This window comes from Apium graveolens, chromosome 2 (genome assembly GCF_009905375.1).
Source record: "Apium graveolens cultivar Ventura chromosome 2, ASM990537v1, whole genome shotgun sequence".
Lineage (NCBI taxonomy): Eukaryota > Viridiplantae > Streptophyta > Magnoliopsida > Apiales > Apiaceae > Apium > Apium graveolens.
In genome coordinates, this window is record NC_133648.1 from 145,552,453 (window position 1) to 145,560,324 (window position 7,872).

Below are 7,872 nucleotides of genomic sequence, written 5' to 3' on the forward strand. Positions count from 1 at the left end.
TTTAGGGTGTTTTGGTATCATCAAGTTTCTCTTAATTTATGGCTACAATTCCAATAGACATAAATTGGGGGAGATTGTTAGGAATATGTTGTGAACTTGATGATAAGTTAACAAAACACCTTAGTAGATTTAACTTAGTGAATTTTGTAGCACTCGGCAGATGATCAAATATAGTCCCAACGGATGAACTTTATAGTCCTAAAGGATGACAAACTGACATCCATCGAGTGAGTAGCTTATGTAACAAATAAGAATTGTAGCACATTTCCGCAAGCATCATTGTGTAGATTCTGTAGGAGTATATGAGTCATGTTGACTACTAGTGGATATATAGAATAGGGGGACTAATTGTAAATATAAGATGTCTTGTAATTATGTATAAATGAAATGGAGTCAATGACATAAAAGGTTCCCGACGGATGGTTCATAAAGACTCCCGACGGATGATCAACAAATCTACCAACGAATGACAAGCATAGTCCCGACGGATAATCAAATTCAAATAGCTGTTGACAGTGACAACACAGTCACATGTGTTGGGTGTTTGAAAAAGGAATGTGGCATCCTGTTAAGCAGGAATTTGAGAACAAAGAAGTATTACCATTTCCATGCAATTGTGAAGATATTCAAAGATGATGGAATAGAGTAGTGAAGTAGCATGAAGTTAGACTAGATATGTTTTGTTTTATTATCGTGTCTTATTATCATGTAAACTTGGTGATATATAAACTAAGTGTAGCAAGTAGAACAATTAACTAAGCAAGCATATTCTCAGAGAAACATATCAAGCTATATTCTGTAAGCATTTCTCTGTAATTTAGCTGTTCAAAGTTGTAAGCAGCTGTGAGCTATTCAAAGCTTCACAGGGTTCTCATTTGATATATACATATATCTCTGGTGGATCCTTTCAAATCCACCAGAAAAATTTAAAAGCTTGTGTTTTTATTACTCAGTGTTTTGATTTCTATCATTCTTTTATTCCACACCATTGCTAATCAAACACTGTTATATATATCAAGCTAGAACTTTCTTTAAATTTGAAAAAGTAGCCGGAATATCTACTAAAGTCAAAAATCCTAATAACATCATTAGCTGATCATCAAGTACTGATATAAGTAATGATGACGTCACTCTTAAGTAAATGCTGATATAAGTCCTGATATGAATTTCTGATAGTTTCTGCTGATATCATCAAATATATCTAACATCTGCCACTTAAAAGAATCCTAATTTCCCCTCTTAGAAGGAATATTTCTGAATCTCTTGACTAAGAGTTTCCATCCTTGAAGGTGGAAGGCAACTTTTCTATGAAAAGGATTTTCTTACAGATACACTTGGATGTTTGGAGCTTTGAGTGAGTGACACACTGTGAGACTGAGTGACAAACACTTGAGTGTAGAGTGGAGTGAAACACAATGTGAGATGACTAAAATGAAATCACAGCACTATGAGAAATGGTTACAACATATAATCTCTTCACTTGGTTGTTTGATCCTAATATTCCACTCTGATACACTTTGAAGGATTACTCATTTAAGGGGGAGAGATTATATAAAAGATTATAGAGATTATTAAGATTCAATAGTTTTTCTGAAACTAAGAAGGGGAATTTCCAACTTTATTATACTAAGGAGGGGATTCGTCATCTTGGGGGAGAGATTATTGGGTTTCAATTTTCTGAGTTCCAAAATATTTTCTATGTGCTTTATGGGAAGATCCGAAGATTATTGAAGACAATATTTGGAAGACGTATCTATCTTCAACATTACATAAGGGAAATAAGAATATGTTCTCTACTGAAGCTGAATATGGATAGAAGATGCGATAGATATAAGATAACATTATTTTCAAGTCCAGGAATGAAAATTTGAAAGCTGATTGAAGATCTCTGATTAAGGTTAGTTGAGTTATCCTCCAAACTGTTGCTTCTCCATTATTATTTGACCGTCAGGTATAACAGTCAAATAGGGGGAAATAGTTAAGCAAGATTGAAGTTGTATGTTTAACTCAATAATACTGGTTTGGATAACTCAACCGAGAACAAGGACTTTGAAATAATGTATGTTCCACTAGAATCAGTATAGATTGTTTATTGGGCATATACACAAATTTTTTTGATAGCTACCCTGAAGAAGAAGTCAACAGAGATCCGTATGAAGTTCATTAAAATGTTCAGGTATCGGAAGAATAAGGTTGGAGTCATTCAGAGTAGTTATAAGAATCAGTGTGAAGACCTCAAGGATTCGTAGTGAAGTTGGTTATATTTTGTAGAAGACTTAACAGTGGTTTGTACGGGTATAATACGAAGGCCTGAAAGCGGAACTAGTCGTCTGTGAACCAGACCCTTGCACTAGACGTCAGTGATCCATGAAAGGAAATGAAGTATTACTTTTAGAAATATTGTTAAGTGGTTTTTGTACTCAAGAGGATTGAAAAGATTTTAAAGTACTAAAACCCCGAGATTAAAAGGCTTGAAGATACAAAAGAGTACAACCCGAGAATTTACAGGATTTATTTTTAATCAATGACTGATTTTTTATTAAATGAATAAATGGAAATCAATTCATTTCTTTATTTAATTTTACATCAATAATTGATTTTTAAATAAATAAATTAATATTTAATTTTAAATTAAATATGAAATCTAATTCAATTTATTTATTTATTTTATATCAAATGTTTAATTATTTTTATCCTGAAATTATAACCAGTTTATTCTTGCACGCATGCGTGTGAATTACAAAACCAAAGAAACATACAATTTGCAATCAAAGGATTTGGCATGTGCTTTTGTTTTATCTAAATATTCAAGTGAAGTGCGTGACACAACATCTCTTGCATGAATTTGGTTTATTCAGCAAAAGAAATAAAAGAAACCAAAGTAAACAAATCAAGAATTGGCAGGTTGCTTTTTATAGTATATTCTATTTTGCTGTAAGGGGCATGGATTACACCTTCCGTCTTGATTGGTTGTAACGACCGCATGTACATCAACTCTCCCTGGCTGCCGTTGTTTCTTCTGAAGCACACGCATGCATCTCCTGGTTTATGTTTTGAACAAAAGAAATCACAAGTGTTGTACAAGGTAATAGTTGTCGCTAGTAACTCCTCCCACAAGCACACAAAGGTCGCAAGTAACTTGTTTCACGAAATATTCCAAGGCAATTTACCTCTCCTGTAGTCGCAAGAAACAAAGGCTGTACATGAATAATTGGCTATCGCAAGTAAGTGTGGTTTGCAAAAGAAACTAAGTAAAATTTCCTCTAACTAAGACATGGTCACAAGTAAGTGTAAAACTTTAATTTTACTAAGGCAATCTACTAGAGTGTATCCTGGTCGCAAGTAACCAAGTGAACAAAGATTTTTTTAAGTTCTAAAATTCCTCTTGGTCGCAAGTATCTTGGATTTGCAAGTTGTGCAATTTAATTGTTTGGTACTGATGCAGCCACGTAGTCATCTTCTCTCTCTCTAACCTATCAGCCTATATAATCAATAGATCCAGATTGGATTTTAATATCTCCATTTTTACAAAGTGCCAAACTCTTGAAGTTTTATCTCAGCACTTATTTGAAAGCCTGATTTTACAAGGAGAGGTCATGTCCAATTTGATTCACACCATTTAAAGCCTTATAAACTTGTAACACTCATTATTTAAAGCTTCTTTGATTGTATTTAATATCATTTGATAAGAGTTTTAAATTCTTAGAGTGATAGGTAGGACCCTAGATTGATAGTTATTTTTTTTGGTTATCTCTATATTTGTTGCTTCGACTCATTTATATTCGGAGTTATAAGAAACCCTTTACGATTTAATTTTTTAATAACAAGAATAATTCTGTGAATCTCCTTGTATTTGTTTATTTCATTTTTGAGTTTTATTTTCCGCTGCATTAATTGACAAAAACGAAGAACATACATTCACCCCCCTCTGTATGTACCTTTTGGACCTAACAATAGCCACATGTGGCAATCGAAGACATGCAAGGCTATAACAATCACTCCTCAGAAGAGTCCTCGTCCTCTCAATTCCCCGCTCCCTGCTCATCCTCATCATCCTCCTCATTTAAAACTGCCTCAGAGGAGGAGATACTACTCCCTGGAACCGGCTCTTTGATTTTCCCATAAAGGGTCATTTTAGAACTGGGGGTTCCCGAAGGGGCCTTACCCCTGGAACCGGAACCCTCACAGCTTAAACTATATTGAGACCGCATGCGGGAAATTGTGGGCACAGTCCCGGAGGCCTGCCCTGATGGATCCATAACAGGCATCTCTCAAGGTAAGTGAAGAGACTTGGATCGACCACGTCTGGATATGATCTATGAAACACACTTTAACGCCTCTTTGCCATCCTAAGGCCAGGTTCACGGGGCGCATTTTTTGGCATGATCATCCATCATATGAGTGAACGCTGGGGATCTATAATTTATGTGTCCACATGTTCCCTCCACTCCTTCTTCCTCTTTTGAATCTCCTTGGTGCATTTCTTCTCCAAGACAGCAACCTGGCCTTCCGCCCGGTGAGCCTTAGACTCCCACTCATCTGCATTGGCTTGTCAAGGAAGACACAAAGAGAAGTCATAAAAAGGCTAACTCAGATAATGGCAGGTATTAAAAATGAATAAGACTCAAAAGGGCCGAGTCCCCAACATATAAATCCCCTAGGCAGACTAAGGACCAGGTTTCGCACGATCAGGCCACATGAAAGGCCAGTTAGGGCCGACCAGGACCTCCTATAAGGATGGTCCATACCCTCCCCCCCAATAAAGTATTCTTCAAGGCCTTTCTATGAAACTTTTTTCAAAATTCTAAAATAAGTACACTTGAACAAAAATTTACACAAGTTGAACTGTACCTAGTACAAGGCATGAGCCCCCAGCATCTCGGCTTCAAGCAACTTCTCACCCGAAGAGACGAACAGAAGGTCAGGAGGAGAAACACAGTTCTTCGACCACTCAAGAGCTAGAGCCTGACTACCAAGCACCGACTTGTTGTAGAGATTCCCCGTGGAGGTTCCCAAGAGATTTTCACACTTCCATCAAAATCATTGAGCCTCTTCTTGCCGGAGGCAGAGGGCCTCGAGGAAAGCCGGAACATTATGGATGCGGTTAGTCTGCTTAGCTGCGTCTCTTGCCATCCTCCCTGTAACCACGTCACTCTTGTCATTCATGGCATCAAGAGCCTCAGCAGCTGAAATGAGATGAAAAAAATATAGATATAAGAATAAACATGTACAAAGTTCAAGTAGAATAAAAAAAATACCCTTTTTATAAAGGCTGCTAATGCCAGCCTCGATGAGTTTGGTCTTTGTGACGAACTCCCAATGGGCGTCCTCCCATCCTCATCAATAAGGAGGTCACGGTCATGAAGCTCAGCATCTGAAAGACGAAGGATGTAGTGAGAACTGTGAACAGACTGCTGAAGTCGTGTCTGAAGTATATCCCCTAGTCTCCCTCTTTCCATTCTAAGACGACAAATTTATTATTCCAACGATGATTTGAGTCATGAAGAGAGTATTGTATTCACTATTGTATAACGACCCAGCCAGGCCTGTTCAAAGGAGACACCTTCATCATAAAGATGCTTCGAAAAATTGTGACACTCAGTATAATGCCCAAGTCATTGCACCTCACTATAAAAAGGATGATGAAAGCCCACCCGTTGGGGTAAGCTGACACGAAAGGATCTTCAGGTCGGCAAGGAGCCTCGGGATAAAAGGGTGCAGTAAAAACCTTAACCCGGGCTTTAGGGCCTCCTTGTACACAAATAGTCTCTGGGGGCTGAGGTTGCAAGTCCTTTTACTAGGCTTAGCCTTGCGAAACTCTGTGCATTCGGGCCAAAGGTAACTCTACCGAATCTTCTCGACATCTTCTTCGCCAAGCATACTTTTGTGGTGGAATGCATCAAAGTGGACCGTGCTCGGGTACTTATCAGCCTGCTCATCCAGCATGTTCTTTAAGCTGTTGGAACAACGATTAATGGAGTAAGGGGAGACAAAAGCTATATCTTCATAGAACGGATTGTAGCCCTCTTCTGCATGGCCTCCTTGGTTGAAAGGGAAGATTTTCTAGGAATTTGACCTTGAGACATCTTGGAAGAACTTAAGAGAAGGTGAGAGCTTCTGAATAACTTGAGAGAATTTGAGAGAAGTTGAGAAATGAAAAGTGTGAATGAGAATGAACACTTCTCATCTTCTTTTATAGGAAAAGAGCTACCTTCTATAGCAGGTCGCAACTCTTTTTGGTTCACGTTAGCAGGTACCCTCTCGAAAAAACACAAAATAATGGTGGCGAAAATGATCGTAAAATTAGAAGCAAGGACATAATAACCGAAGAAAGCGATGCAGAGCGTCGCTTATCGTATCAGTCCTCTAAGAAAATCCTGGCGGAGGATGGACACAAGTAGTTAGTCTTAACTAAAGGCTAATTATACTAATCACCATAATTAGTGAAGCCCATGAAGATTAGAGCAAGATCAGGTTCTTAGATGAACAAGTTTCATGAAGAACATAGTGTTCACGAGTACAAGAAAAGAACGTTCTCCTCCCGGCCGACCAAACTACCCTGCAGGTGGCCCCATGGCCGACCAAGAGCAGGTTGCACCGACCATACAAATAGGGGGCCTTTTGGCCGACCAGGACCTCCTGTAAGATAGCCCAGGGTCTCTAAAGGTGTTCCAGAGGCCTCTTGTGAAATTTCTTGGAAATTCTTGGAAAAAGTGGCTCTCAGCGAAAATAAGTTTCATAAAGACTGGAACATCTACGAGAAGAAGTTCGATAGAGTCCAGAACATCATGTAGAACAAGTACAGAATATTCTGTAAAATAAGTACAGAATCTTCAATAGAACGAGTACAGAACGTTCAGTAGAACGAGTACAGAATGTTCAGTAGAATGAGTACAGAACGTTCACTGAAATGAGGACAGAAGAGCCACAAGGGGCTCTAGGACCACCATGGGGTGAATTCCATGTCCAACCAAGAGCAGACAAAGCCTAGAAAGCTGCATGAAAAGCTTGAAGCTTGATAGAAGGTTCAGCAAAAAAAAATTTGGAGAACCACCCTTGGCTAGCAGGGGGTTCTGCCCCTAGGCCGACTAGGGGAGGCCCGACCAGGATGAGTTGGCTCCCTTGGCCAAGCAGGACCTCGTGAGGACTCCTGTAAGCTGGTCCAGGGGGTCATGCAAAATTTCGGACACCCTCCTGCGAAATGTTTTTAAACTTTTGCAAAAATGGGAAAAAATGGAAAAAATTCGATTTTTTTTTAAATTTTCAAAATTTTAAACTTAGCCCTGATTAGGGCCGATTAGTAAAATTTAGCCCCGATTCGGGCCGATTAGTGTATATTACACGTAATTAACCTAAATTAAGGGGAATTAATGACTGTGTGACATAATTAGCCCCGATTAGGGTCGTTTAACCTATTCACTCACGTGATTAGTGTGAATTACGGATAATTAGTCTCTTATGCATACTAATTAGTCCTGATTAAAAAATTTGCCACGATTAAGGCAAATTAGCCTCGATTAAGGCCAATTAGTACATTCTGGCTTAAAATTAGGCTCTTTTAAGTCTAGTTAGCAGCTTATACATGGTAATTAGCCCCGTTTAGCCCTGATTAGGGTCTGTTAGCAGCTTTCACCCTATAATTGACCTTGATAAAGGTTAAGGGGTGATGAACGCTCACTTTTTAGTCCCGATTTGGACCGGTTAGTGTTAAACACTATCAAATTACCCTATTCAAAAGCCTTAAGTTTGTATACTCACACTATATAAGTCGTTGTAAATGTGTAGGTCGCTCCATACTTTAAGATAAAATGAAGGTACCCATGAAGGGCCGATACCCATGAAGGGATGATACCCAAGAAGGGCCAAAAGTAC